The sequence below is a fragment of the Sminthopsis crassicaudata genome, chromosome 1 (assembly GCF_048593235.1).
Source record: "Sminthopsis crassicaudata isolate SCR6 chromosome 1, ASM4859323v1, whole genome shotgun sequence".
Taxonomy (NCBI): domain Eukaryota; kingdom Metazoa; phylum Chordata; class Mammalia; order Dasyuromorphia; family Dasyuridae; genus Sminthopsis; species Sminthopsis crassicaudata.
In genome coordinates this window covers 316020412-316035605 of record NC_133617.1, presented here as the reverse complement: position 1 = coordinate 316035605, position 15194 = coordinate 316020412, and the positions used below count along the sequence as shown (strand labels likewise).

The 15194-nt window shown below is 40.0% G+C and overlaps 1 pseudogene; it reads left to right on the top strand.

The window, feature by feature from the left end:
• The first annotated feature begins 724 nt into the window (after positions 1–724).
• On the top strand, positions 725–2770 carry LOC141549491 (phosphatidylinositol-3,5-bisphosphate 3-phosphatase MTMR14 pseudogene; annotated as a pseudogene).
• Positions 2771–15194: the final 12424 nt, after the last annotated feature.

The window sequence follows — 15194 nt, the reverse complement described above, 5'->3', positions numbered from 1 at the left end:
AAATCAAACCACAAAACAAATAAGAAAGAAATTAAAGGGGTAAATAGAACATTAGAAAAACAAGGGGAGCCGTTCCAGGCTGTGGCGGCGGGTGTCTGGCTGGGGATTGAAGGGGGGGCTGGGTCGGTTCCGGAGAGGGTCCGGAGCACGGGTTGGGTCGGGTTGGGTCGGGTTGGATCAGGCGGGCTGGCGGGCGGGCAGGTGGCCCGGTGGCATGGGCTGGTGCGCGGCGCGCTGAGGTGGATACGAGTTAGGGGCATGGCCGGCGCTCGGGCCGCCGCCGCCTCTTCGTCGCCCTCGTCTGGCTCTTCCTCTGCTTCCTCGGCGTCTACCTCCTCGTCGTCGCCGCTGCAGGAGCCGGGGCTGGTCGAGCTGCTGGAGGAGTTCTCCCGGACCCAGTACCGGGCCAAGGACTGCAGCAGCGGCGCGGGCAACGCCAAGTCAGGATCTGGTTTACGGTCCAAGCATCCGAAATCTACTTCCAGAAGTTTCAGCCGTAGAAATACCTTGGTGTTTGCTGTGGATCCCGCTATAACGATAACTTCGATGTAGTCTGTTTTCTCTGGACTTCTATCCGAGTATTTAGTTTCTAGAGGATCCGTTTCATGGCCATAGAACTTCTGAGTTTTAACTACTTCCAGAAGTTTCAGCTGTTGAACGGATTGAGAAGAGATGTCTAGAGTTGTTTGGCCGGGATTACTGTTACAGTGTGATCCCGAATGTGAATGGAGAAATCTGTGGCCACTATCCCCGGTACATTGTGTTCTTGGAGTATGAGAGCTCTGAGAAGGAGAAAGACACGTTTGAAAGCACCGTGCAGGTGGGCAGACTGCAGGACCTCGTCAACCGAAGTAAGATGGCCCGGTGCCGTGGGCGCTTTGTCTGCCCAGTCATCCTCTACAAGGGCAAGCATATTTGCAGATCAGCAACCCTGGATGGATGGGGGGAGTTGTATGGGCGCACTGGATACAACTATATCTTCTCAGGGGGCTCAGATGATGCTTGGGCAGATTCAGAGGACATTACAGAGGATGACTGTACACTTCGAAGTGCTGACAATCAACTTTTTGATAAGGTTAGAGGACATGACATCAAATTGCTTCGGTATTTATCAGTCAAATACATCTGTGACCTGATGGTGGAGAACAAGAAGGCTAAATTTGGCCTATATGTAACTTCTTCTGAGAAAGTGGACAAGGCCCAGCGATATGCCGATTTCACGCTTCTTTCCATCCCATATCCAGGCTGTGAATTTTTCAAGGAGTATAAGGATCGGGATTACACAGCTGAAGGGCTTGTTTTTAACTGGAAACAGGATTATGTGGATGCACCATTAAGTATCCCTGTCACTCTGACTCGTTCTTTGAACATTGACTGGAGTGAGTACCAGAGCTGGGACCTGGTGCAACAAACACAGAACTACCTGAAGCTGCTGCTTTATATAGTCAACAGTGAAGATGACAGCGGGCTGTTGGTGCACTGTATTTCAGGCTGGGATCGGACACCTCTCTTCATCTCCCTCCTACGCCTTTCCTTATGGGCAGATGGGCTGATCCATACATCCCTGAAGCCTGCTGAGATCCTCTCTCTGACTGTGGCCTATGACTGGTTTCTCTTTGGACACATGTTGGTAGATCGACTCAGCAAAGGAGAGGAGATTTTCTTCTTCTGCTTCAGTTTTTTGAAGCATATCACCTCTGAGGAGTTCTCTGCTCTGAAGTCACAGAGAAGGAAGAGCCTTCCAGCCAGGGACACGGGCTTCACTGTAGATGACCTTTGCAACATGAAAAGTAGGGATCGGGGTAGCACAACCAGCCTAAGTAGTGATTTCTCTCTCATCACTGAGAACTCACCAGGAGCAACTGGCAGCTTCCCCTATGAACCTGTGGACCCGAGCTCAACAGCAGTGCAGTCACAGGCCGCTTGGAGGAAGAGTCATACATCTTCTCCCCAGACTGTGCCCTGGAACCGTCCCCAGCAATCAGATGATAGACAGCCTTCCTATCAAGGGATTGTGGAGGCCAAGTTTTCCAGTTCCTCATCCTCTAACCACTCTGACAACTTTTTCCGAATAGGAAGTAGTCCCCTGGAAGTCCCCAAAACCAGGTTTACTGCACCAACTGAACGGGAATCCAGGCTAGAAGAAGTCCACTCCACCTTCCTGGCTACCTACAGCAGCACAGTGGGACTCAAGTCAGTGACACCCAGCCCCTCAGGGGCCATCGGGGGTCTCCTGGAGCAGTTTGCCCCGGGGTGTGGGACTCAGAGTATCCAGTAGCACTCTGTGAACCATTGAGGGCTCAGACAATCACCTGTCCTGCCCCCTCCCCAGCTGAGCCACTGGAGGAATCAAAAGCCATGAGAGCCCTGAAGCTGAGGGTTTCCCCCCAGATCCTCAAGGAGTCTCTTGCCACCACTTGGCAGCCCAAGGGAATGTGCCCTAGCTGTGAGCCATCTCTGCAAAACTAAACTTCTGACTGCCCATCACTCTCCATTCCTGTCTTTGGCCCAGTTCACAAAGCCTTTCTCCCCTTCCCACATACCCCTTCAGTTCTGGTCAGCCTCTGCCCGGCTGGTCCCTTCACAGCTGGAAGCAGCAGTGCTCTGGGAACCGAGGAGAGGCAGCATTTCTGGGAGGAATCCCTTGGTTTTTATTGCTGGGGGGTGGGGATTGGGCAGTGGATGGGAAGGGTGCTCATCTGCACTGAGGAGAATGATTGTGACACAAAAAAATAAAGATGTTGGACTCAAAAAAAAAAAAAAAAAGAAAAACAAGGTATGATAGAACTTTGGAGAAAACTGAATGGTGATAGAAAGGAATATACTTTCTTCTCAGCAGTTCATGGATCCTATACAAAAACTGACCATATATTGGGACATAAAGATCTCAAAATTAAATGCAGGAGAAATAGTAAATGCCTTATTCTCAGATCACAATGCAAGAAAAACTACATTCAATAAAAAGTTAGGGGTAAATAGACCAAAAAGTAATTGGAAACTGAATAATCTCATCTTAAAGAATGACTGGGTGAAACATCAAATTATAGAAACAATTAATAATTTCACCCAAGATAATGACAATGATTAGACATCTTACCAAAATTTGTGGGATGCAGCTAAAGTGGTAATAAGGGGATATTTTATATCGTTCGAGGTTTATTTGAACAAAATAGAGGAGAAGATTAATAAATTGGGACTGCAACTTAAAAAGCTAGAAAAAGACCAAATTAAAAACCCCCAACCAAAAACTAAACTTGAAATACAAAAATTAAAAGGAGAAATCAATAATATTGAAAGTAAAAAAAAAAAAAAAAAAAAAAAACTATTGAATTAATAAATAAAACCAAGAGTTGGTTTTATGAAAAAGCCAGTAGTGGATAGAAACTGGAAGATGGACTTCCGGCCAAGATGGCGGCGTGGAGGCAGACAGCTGCTTGAGCTTCCTGCTTTCTCTCAGGACTTACTTCACGACAAGCCTCAGAATTAATGCTTGATCAGAAAAGAAACCCACAAATAATCACCAAGAGAAGACATCCTTGAAATTCGCCAGAGGTCTGTATTTGCTCGGGGGAGGGTCAACAGACTGGGCGCAGACTGAGGGCAGGCAGCCAGAGAGAGACAGACAACTCACACAGCTTAGACTGGATGGGGGAGAGGTATGATCTCTGCTGTTTCTGTGAAAAGGCTTTTACCCCAGTGTGGATACTCTGTCTTGGCAGCAAGCCAGGAGCAGCAGAGAAGGTATAAACACCTGAGGTGAAGAATAAAACCCCAGAAAGCTAGAGTCTCTCTGAACCGGCCACACCCAACCCTCACGTGGAATGACTCAGAGTGTTCTCAGAGCCTCAGAGTGCAGACTCGGTGCAGCCATCACTTTCCTGTTAGTGGTTCTCTGCTGCCCTACCTCCAGTCTGTAGAGGAAGCCCATTAACAACATCCAGCCCCATCCTCCCCAAAACAGACCTATTGTTTCTCTTGTCAATTTTTTTCTCCTGTTGGTCATTTCTTACAGAACAATAATATTCTATAACAAGTTTAAAAATCCAACCAAAATAAGTAAATACTTAAAAAATATAAATTATCCCAATTAACAGAAGAGGAAATATATTGCTTAAATACACCCTTTTTGAAAAAGAAATCGATTACTAAACTTCCTAAGAAAAAATTATCCAGGGCCAGATGAATACACAAGTAAATTCTACCAAACATTCAAAGAGCAATTAATTCCAACACTACACTGCGAAGGTCTGGTCTAGCTCCTCTTGTCAGGATAAGCAAAAGTCCTTGCCCCACGTTGGGCGCCAAATGTAGCGAGCTGTCGTCTCTAGAAGCTGCCGGATCGCTCTCTGGGAAGAGATCTGCTGTGTCTACTCAAATCTTTAAGACAGATTCTTCTTCCTGTAGTGAACCGTTGTCTCCAGGCAGTTGCTGTTAACTCTTGTCCTTAGAAGTGACTTCCCTTCCTGCAGAGAGCCCCGTCAGGCCTGATGTAATGCAGAGAGTCTTCTTCTATCTCTAAGAGTCCTCTTTTATTCTCCCAGAGAATGGGCGTGGGATAATGCAAGGGCTTCTGGGAAGAACCACCCCAGCCAATGAGCTTGCCCCCTCTATCAAGTCAACCTGAGTTCTCACCTTGTAATTGTCCAGAAAACCTGAATTCTCACCTTGTTACTGTCCAGACAACCTGAGTTCTCACTTAGTAATCCTAACATCTCCCCCTTTCTTTTGATTTAGAACATAGGACAGTCATGACCTTGAAACATAAATCCATCAATATGGGAAGTATTACAGATAATTACATAAATTACATAAGCACATAGTAACATAGTAACATAACACATGCTAGAAGTATATAACATAATCATAATCATAAATTGAAAATTTATAAATGTCCATAAGTCCATTGTCCATTATTCTCATCTTGTGTGAGGAAGTCCAATGATTCCTGCTGGTTTTTAAGTTCTTTAACAGTCTTCTTATTATCCATGCTCTTTCAGTGTCAGATGTTTCTTAGATCTTCTCCTTTATTTTGAGGTCTTTCTCTTTTTCTGTCTCTCTCTGATGGACAAGGCGAATATGACTCGTTGGCACCCATCTGATTCCTTTTCCTGCTGAAGAAATACAAGCAAACCCTCTCTCCCAGGCAGTTAACCTATCTAATTACCTTCTATTTACCACTTTCTAAATATCTTCTCATCATTTGGCAATTACATTGGAATTGTTTGCACTGGACACAGCCCTGTTGGTTTAAAAGGCCTGTATTCTCCCCAAGTGTAATCCATTTTTGCAATCTGATTGCCTTTTGGCTCACTTATCAGGTAATCCCTTTCTACCATGTGATTACTTTTCTGCTGGTTGATCAAATCAGAGTCCTGACCTTCTAAAGGCTCTTTAGGTGTAACATCAGCTGCCATCATGCCCCAAGTCTTTTTTGCCTGGGGCCCTGGACCTGGGCCCCTCATCCCATTTCCCTGAATTAGTTTACACTCTGATGCCCAATGGAGTCCTCTGTTGCATTTTGGACATGGGGTTTTAGGTCTTCTCTCACCCTGTCTTCTCACTGTATCTCCATACCTACACTGAGCTCTTAGATGCCCAATTTTTCCACATTGAAAACATCGCCGAGTTTCTCTAGAAGTCCCTTGCCAGGAGGGACCCTGTCTTTCCATGTTCATCATCATCCGGGTGTAAAAAGCATTTGTTCCCACTGTAGCACAGCGTCTTATGATTTCCTCTAAAGGAGCATCTTTGTCTAATCCCCATATAATTCTTTTGCAAATCTCATTGGCATTTTCCTTAGCCAGATGTCTGGTCATTATTTCTGTAGCTGAATTTTCTCCAATAGTTCTTTTGACAGCATTTTGCAAACGTCCCACAAAATCTGCAAAAGGTTCATTGGGACCTTGCTGTATTTTAGTGAAAGCCTCTCCACGATCTTTCTGTCCAGGAAGGACACCCCAAGCTTTTATTGCAGCCTTAGCAATTTGTTCATATATTGTCATGGTATAATTAATCTGTTCCGAATTCTCTCCATATTGACCTTCACCAGCTAAGTGCTCAAAAGTGAATTGTGTGTTAACTCCTATTTCCAAATTGCATCTGACTTGAATTTTACATAATTCATGAAATTCCGCAAGCCATAATAAATTTTCTCCAGGTTCCAGACATGTCCTTGCTATGGATTTCCAATCATTCGGGGTTAGGACTTCATAAGACAAACCATCTAGTAACATTTTGACATAAGCTGATGTAGCCCCATAAAGGGTACAACCTTTTTTCAAATCCTTAATTTTATTCAAATCTAAAGGTGCATATCTTCTCCTTTTTTGACCTACAGAGTCAGTATTTTCAATCACAGGATATGCATGTATAAAATCACTTATATCCTGTCCTTCTCTCTTAGCTTTAACCAATGCTTTTTCTAATCTTGTCATAGGCTTAGGCTTCTTCACAGGCAATTCTGTTTGTGTTTCTGCCTCTTCCCCTCTTTCTTCCTCCATCTCTGAAGGTGGGGTTGATGCGGGCCTGTCAATAATCTGTTCTCTAGGCAGGGTTGAAGCTTCTTCAAGAGAATCATACCATAATTCCTCATTTAAATCTTCTTGCTCTAGGGCAAGATCTTGATCTTTCCTTTTTTTCTCACACTTCCTCCTCTGTTCATTTTTAAAACTTTTCCTTCTCCTACAACTTGCTTGATAGTTTAAGGCTAATTGAACTATGTTGTAGATATAAAATACTTCTGCAGAAATTGAACGAGGCCCATTTTTTGCTTGAAATTCTTTCATTTCATATCCCACTAGCTTCCATTTATCTACATCTATCTTTTCTTCCTCTAAGAACCAAGGGGATGTGCATCTTAATGCAGCCAAGAGTTTAGCAATCTGTACCCAGGTTACAAGTAAACTCTGCTCCTCAATTATCTTGATTATACTCTCTATAGTACCACTCCTGAATGGGGGTGGAGCTGAGGTTGCTTCTGGGGCTGGGGTTGAGTCGGCTGAGGTCCAGGGATTGAATATAGCTAACATCTGCCCCATTTCAGCTATAAGATATTCCTGGTTTATCCCTTAACAAGTTAAGTTCCTTATTTATCTATTAGCACGCTCACTTAATCTTTAACAAAGTTTCCTCGTTACTCACGGTTCTGGGTCAGGGAGACTGAGATCTAGATCAGAAGCTTTTCCACTGGAATCAGGACTGTGTCTGTCCCTGTTCGGGCGCCAAATTGCGAAGGTCTGGTCTAGCTCCTCTTGTCAGGATAAGCAAAAGTCCTTGCCCCACGTTGGGCGCCAAATGTAGCGAGCTGTCGTCTCTAGAAGCTGCCGGATCGCTCTCTGGGAAGAGATCTGCTGTGTCTACTCAAATCTTTAAGACAGATTCTTCTTCCTGTAGTGAACCGTTGTCTCCAGGCAGTTGCTGTTAACTCTTGTCCTTAGAAGTGACTTCCCTTCCTGCAGAGAGCCCCGTCAGGCCTGATGTAATGCAGAGAGTCTTCTTCTATCTCTAAGAGTCCTCTTTTATTCTCCCAGAGAATGGGCGTGGGATAATGCAAGGGCTTCTGGGAAGAACCACCCCAGCCAATGAGCTTGCCCCCTCTATCAAGTCAACCTGAGTTCTCACCTTGTAATTGTCCAGAAAACCTGAATTCTCACCTTGTTACTGTCCAGACAACCTGAGTTCTCACTTAGTAATCCTAACACTACACAAGCTATTTGGGAAAAAACATGTAAAGAAGGAGTCCTGCCAAATTCCTTCTATAACACAAAAATGATGCTGATACCTAAAACGGGAAGAACCATATTATAAAAAGAAAATTATAGACAATCTAGCTAATGGAAATTGATGAAAAATCTTAAATAAAATATTATCAAATAGATTACAACAATTTATTAGCAGTATAATACACTATGACTAAAGGGGTTTTGTACCAGGAATGCAGGGCTGATTCAATATCAGGAAACTATTATTATTATTATCGACCATATCAATAATCAAACCAAGAAAATCATATGATAATCTCAACAGATGCAGAAAATTGTTCTGACAAAATACAGTACAGATTAGTATTAAAAGTACTAAAAAAAAAAAAAAAAAAAGAGAGAGATAGAGAGAGATCGGGCCAATGAATTGGGTTTACAACTAAAATTGCTAGAAAAGGAACAAATTAAAAACCCCCAGACAAAAACTTGAAATTAAAAAAATAAAAGGTGAGATTAATAGAATTGAAAGTAAAAAAACTATTGAATTAATTAATAAAACTAAGAGTTGGTTCTATGAAAAAACCAACAAAATAGACAAACCCTTAGTAAACCTGATTAAAAAAAGGAAAGAGAAAAAGCAAATTGATAGTCTTGAAAATGAAGAGGAAATTAGAACAGTAGTTAGGAGTTACTTTGCTCAACTTTATGCCAATCAATTCTATAACTTAAATGAAATGGAAGAAAACCTTCAAAAATATAGCTTGCCCAGATTAACAGAGGAAGAAGTAAGTAGCCTAAATAGTCCCATCTCAGAAAAAGAAATAGTACAAGCTATTAACCAACTTCCTAAGAAAAAGTCCCCAGGACCAGATGGATTTACATGTGAATTCTACCAAACATTTAAAGAACAACTGACTCCAATGCTATGTAAACTATTTGGAAAAAATAGGGATTGAAGGAGTCCTACCAAATTCCTTCTATGACACAGACATGGTACTGATACCTAAACCAGGTAGACTGAAAACTGAGAAAGAAAACTATAGACCAATTTCCTTAATGAATATTGATGCTAAAATCTTAAATAAGATATTAGCAAATAGACTTCAGAAAATCATCCCCAGGATAATACACTATCACCAAGTGGGATTTATACCAGGAATGCAGGGCTGGTTTAATATTAGGAAAGCTATTAGTATTATTGACCATATTAATAATCAAATTAATAAAAAACATATGATCAAATCAATAGATGCAGAAAAAGCATTTGATAAAATCCAACATCCATTCCTACTAAAAAACGCTAGAGAATATAGGAATAAATGGACTATTCCTTAAAAGAATAAGGAGCATATATTTAAAACCTTCAGTAAACATCATATGTAATGGAGATAAACTAGAACCTTTCCCTATAAAATCAGGAGTGAAACAAGATTGCCCACTATCACCATTACTATTCAATATAGTACTAGAAACGCTAGCCTTGGCAATAAGAGCTGAGAAAGAGATTCAAGGAATTAGAGTAGGAAATGAGGAAATCAAATTATCACTTTTTGCAGATGACATGATGGTATACTTAGAGAACCCCAAAGACTCTGCTAAAAAGCTATTAGAAATAATTCAGAATTTTAGCAAAGTTGCAGGATACAAAATAAATCCACATAAATCCTCAGCATTTTTATACTTTACCAACACAATCCAACAGCAAGAGATACAAAGAGAAATTCCATTTAAAATAACAGTAGATAGTATAAAATATTTGGGAATATGTCTACCAAAGGAGAGTCAGGAATTATATGAGCAAAATTACAAAACACTTGCCACAATAATAAAGTCAGATTTAAATAATTGGAAAGACATTCAGTGTTCTTGGATAGGCCAAGCGAATATAATTAAGATGACAATACTCCCTAAACTAATCTATTTATTTAGTGCTATACCAATCAGACTTCCAAGAAACTATTTTAATAACCTAGAAAAAATAACAACAGAATTCATATGGAACAATAAAAGGTCAAGAATTTCAAGGGAAGTAATGAAAAAAAAAAAAATTAAGTGAAGGTGGATTAGCTGTACCTGATCTAGAACTGTATTGTAAAGCAACAGTCACCAAAACCATTTGGTATTGGCTAAGAAATAGACTAGTTGATCAGTGGCATAGGTTAGGTTCACAGGGAAAGATAGCGAATAAAAATAGCAATCTAGTGTTTGACAAACCCAAAGATCCCAAATTTTGGGATAAGAATTCATTATTTGAAAAAAAAACTGCTGGGAAAACTGGAAATTAGTATGGCAGAAACTAGGCATGGACCCACATTTAACACCACATACTAAGATTAGATCAAAATGGGCCTAAGATTTAGGCATAAAGAATGAAATCATAAATAAATTGGAGGAACATGGGATGGTTTACCTCTCAGACTTGTAGAGGAGGAAGGAGTTTGTATCTAAGGGAGAACTAGAGACCATTTTGATCACAACATAGAAAATTTAGATTAAACCAAATTAAAAAAGTTTCTGCACAAACAAAACTAATGCAAACAAGATTAGAAGGGAAGTATCAAATTGGGAAAACATTTTTACAGTTAAAGATTCTGATAAAGGCCTCATCTCCAAAATATACAGAAAATTGACTTTAATTTATAAGAAATCAAGCCATTCTCCAATTGATAAATGGTCAAAGGATATGAACAGACAATTTTCAGATGATGAAATTGAAACTATTTCCACTCATATGAAAGATTGTTCCAAATTACTATTGATCAGAGAAATGCAAATTAAGACATCTCTGAGATATCATTACACACCTGTCAGATTGGTTAAGATGACAGGAACAAATAACGATGAATGTTGGAGGGGCTGTGGGAAAACTGGGACACTGATGCATTGTTGGTGGAATTGTGAAAGAATCCAACCATTCTGGAGAGCAATCTGGAATTATGCCCAAAAAGTTATTAAAATGTGCATACCCTTTGACCCAGCTATACTACTCCTTGGCTTATATCCCAAGGAAATACTAATGAAGGGAAAGGGACCTGTATGTGCCAAAATATTTGTGGCAGCCCTTTTCATAGTGTCTAGAAGCTGGAAAATGAATGAATGTTCATCAATTGGAGAATGGTTGGGTAAATTATGGTATATGAATGTTATAGAATATTATTGCTCTATAAGAAATGACCAGCAGGATGAATTCAGAAAAGTTTGGAGAAACTTGCATGAACTGATGCTGAGTGAAATGAGCAGAACCAGAAGATCACTATACACTTCAATAATGATACTGTATGAGGATGTATTCTGATGGAATTGGATATCTTCAACATAGAGAACATCTAATGCAATTCCAATTGATCAGTGATGGACAGAATCAGCTACATCCAGAAAAGGAACACTTGGAAATGAGTGTAAGTTATTTTTACCTTCTGAATCCAATTCTTCCTGTGCAACAAGAAATTCAGTTCTATACACATATATTATATATAGAATATATTATAATATATTTAACATGTATAAGACTGCCTGCCATCTGGGGGAGGGGGTTGGGGGACTAAGGAAAAAAATCTGAACAGAAATAAGTGCAAGGGATAATGTTGTAAAAAGTTACCCATGAATATTTACTGTCAAAAAAAAAGTTATAAATATAAAATAAAATAAACAAAAAAAAATTTTTGCTGTTTCACCCAGTCATTCTTTAAGATGAGATTATTCAGTTTCCAATTACTTTTTGGTCTATTTACCCCTAACTTCTTACTGAATGTAGCTTTTATTGCATTGTGATCTGAGAAGAAGGCATTTATTATTTCTGCCTTCCTACATTTAATTTTGAGATCTTTATGTCATAATATATGGTCAATTTTTGTATAGGATCCATGAGCTGCTGAGAAGAAAGTATATTCCTTTTTATTGTCGTTCAGTTTTCTCCAAAGGTCTATCATACGTAGTTTTTTCTAATGTTCTATTTACTTTTTTAATTTCTTTCTTATTTGTTTTGTGGTTTGATTTGTCTAAATCTGAGAGTGCAAGGTTGAGATCTCCCACTATTCTAGTTTTACTGTCTATTTCTTCTTGCTATTCTCTTAACTTTTCCTTTAGAAAGTTAGATGCTATACCACTTGGTGCATATATGTTTAGTATTGATATAGCTTCATTATTTATGCTACCTTTCAGCAGGATATAGTTTCCTTCCTTATCTTTTTTAACGAGATCTACTTCTGCTTTTGCTTGATCTGAGATAAGGATGGCAACCCCTGCTTTTTTGGCTTTACCTGAAGCATAATAGATTCTGCTCCAACCTTTCACTCTGTATGTATCTCCCTGCTTTAAGTGTGTTTCCTGTAAATAACATATTGTAGGGTTCTGATTTTTGATCCAGTCTGCTATCAGTCTCCGTTTGATGGGAGCGTTCATCCCATTCACATTTACAGTTAAAATGACTAATTCTGTATTCCCTGCCATCATATTATCCCCAGATTATGCTTTTTCCCTTGACCCCCCCGAACCCCTTCCCCGATATTTAATTTATAGACCCCACTTGTGACGTGCAGCCCTCCCTTCTTTTAGTATCCCTCCCCCCTCCCTCCAAGTCCCTTCCCTTATTCTCCTTTTCCTTTTCCCTTTTCCTCTCCCCCCTTTTAATGAGGTGAGAGAGAATTCTCTGAAAAATAAATATGTCAATTATTTACTCTTTGGGCCTCTTCTGATGAGAGTAAGATTCACATAATGTTTCTCCCCCTCTCTAAATTCCCTCAAATATGGTGTATTTTCACACTTCAACAATGATACTGTATGAGGATGTATGCTGATGGAAGTGGATTTCTTCAACATAGAGAAGAGCTAATCCAATTCCAATTGATTAATGATGGACAGAACCAGCTACATCCAGAAAAGGAACACTGGGAAATGAATGTAAACTGTTATTTTTACCTTCTGAATCCAATTCTTCCTGTGCAACAAAAAATTCGGTTCTACACACATATATTGTATCTAAATTATACTGTAATATATTTAACATATAAAAGACTGCTTGCCATCTGGGGGAGGGGGTTGGGGGAGGAAGGGAAAAAATCTGAATAGAAGTTAGTGCAAGGGATAATGTTGTAAAAAATTACCCATGCATATGTACTGTCAAAAAATGTTATAATTATAAAATAAAATAAAAAATTAAAAAAAAATATGGTGTATTTTCTATGCCTCTTCCTGGGTTGTAGTTTCCCTCTTTTTATCACTCCTTCCCCTTTTTCTGATACTACCCCGTTCCCTTTACTACACCCCCCCTTTTTTCATATCAGTACAATCAAATTATCCATGCATACTTTCTATATACCCAAAACAGAGATAAAAGGGTTCTGTGTACCTTTTTCTGTTTCTCTTCAGTCTTGTGGATGTAGATCAAATTTTTTGTTTAAGTCTGGTTTTTTTCTTAGAAACATATGGAATTCCTCTATTTCATTGAATGACCATCTTCTTCCATGGAAAAAGATGCTCATCTTAGCTGGGTAGTTTATTCTTGGTTGCAATCTTTGATCTTTTGCCTTTCAGAATATCTGGTTCCAGGCCCTTCTATCTTTTAATGTGGAGGCAGCCAGATCTTGCGTGACCCTTATTGTGGCACCTTGGTATTTAAATTGATTTTTTCCAGCTGCTTGCAGGATTTTCTCCTTTGTGTGGTAATTCTGCAGCTTAGCCACTATATTCCGTGGTGTTCTTTTTTTAGGGTCTATTTCAGAAGGAGTTTGATGAATTCTTTCCACATCTACTTTCCCCTCTGTTTCTATTATCTCTGGACAGTTCTCTTTGATAATTTCCTGTAAAATAGAATCTAGGCTCTCTTTTTGGTCATAGTTTTCTGGAAGTCCAATGATCTGCAGATTATCTCTCCTAGATCTATTTTCCAGGTCTATAGAGTTTCCCAATAAGCATTTGACATTTTTCTCCAGCTTTTAATTTTTTTTTTGTTTTGTTTGACTGATTCTTGGGTTCTCAATGAATCATTCATTTCTATTTGTTCCATCCTGAATTTTAAGGAGTTATTTTCTTTATTCACAGTTTTTAGTTCTTTTTATATATGCCCAATTTCGTTTTTAAATTAATTATTTTGCTCTATTGTATTTTTTTTTCTATTTCCCTAATTTTTTTTAGAGAATTATTTTCTTTTTCCAATTCAGAAATCCTATTTTTCTTGAGACTTTTTTATCTTTTTCAATTCAGAAATCCTACTTTCCTGTGATTTTTTAACTTTTTCTAATTTACAAATTTTGTTTCCCTGACTCTCCTGTGAATCCTTTATTTTTTTCCAACTCCAATTTCAGAATGTTGTTATTCTCTATCCTAGCTTCTCTTTCCTTTCCCCATTTTTCTTCAAACTTTCTTAAGTTTTTAATCGTCTCTTCTAGGAGAGAGTTATGTGATGGGGGGCAGGAATCATTCCCCTTTAGGCTGTTATCTGCTGACTCTCTGCTTTTAACTTCCTTGGGGTTGGATACCTGCTCTTTCTCTGTTTAGGAAGACTCGATCGTTTTTCTTGGCTTTTTGTTCATACTTAAAAAATCTTTTGGGGTCTGTCCCTGGGGTAGGAAATTATTTATTTATTTCTTTACCAGCTTCCTCCCAGACAGGATGGATGCAGGGGCTCCTGCACCTGAGCTAAGAGAAAGCTCTGGGAGAGAGTTCCCCACCCTCTCTCCCTGGAAGTGCCTCAGAGGTGATTAAAGGGACTGCACTGTGAGGGTGCTGTGTGTCCTAGCGATTTTCCTGAGGTTTAAGAACTGAACAGTAAAGGCGACACAAAGCCCAGCCTTTGTGTCCCAGTGGGGTGTGGATGTCAGCAGCTGACGTGAAAGCCCTGTGCTCAAACTGGAAGTGTCTGCCCAGAAATCACAGTCCCTAGTTCAAAGGTTCCACTTCTCTGGGACTTCCGGGGCTGAGTTCCACAACCTCCAGCCGAGCAAGGCACTATGTGTTACCTTGGGCCATGTCCGCCCGCTATGCAATCTCTTAACTACCCCGAGGTGAAAGCCCAGACAACCTAAGTCGGCCACACCCACAATGCCGAGATCTGTTGAGTCACTTTCAGATTGGGGTGGTTCTAGTATTTGGCTTATATTTTAAAGTGGCTTGGTTTCTCTTCTGAACTGCTGTTTTATAAGCGGAGAAGAGCTAACAGTCTGTGCCAGATTCTTCTATCTCAGTGGCTTCTCTGATCCCAGAGCTCTCCCCAGTGTGATTGGTGCAGTGTGCTACCACCCAACCATCTGTGCTGGCCTTTCTTCTTCCTCCCCTGGGAACTGACCTTTTCTGTTGAAACTCCAGTTTCTCTTCAGCTGGTAAGTTGTGTGCTTTCAGTCCTTGTGGTTTCTATCAGTACAGCGCTATTTTTGAGGCTGATTTAACTAATTGGTATTGAGGGAAGAAGGGAGCTCACAGAATTGGGTGTATCTTCTCCGCCATCTTGGCTCCGCCCAAGTAGTGTTTTTTTTTTTTAAACCCCTCCCCCCACTACCT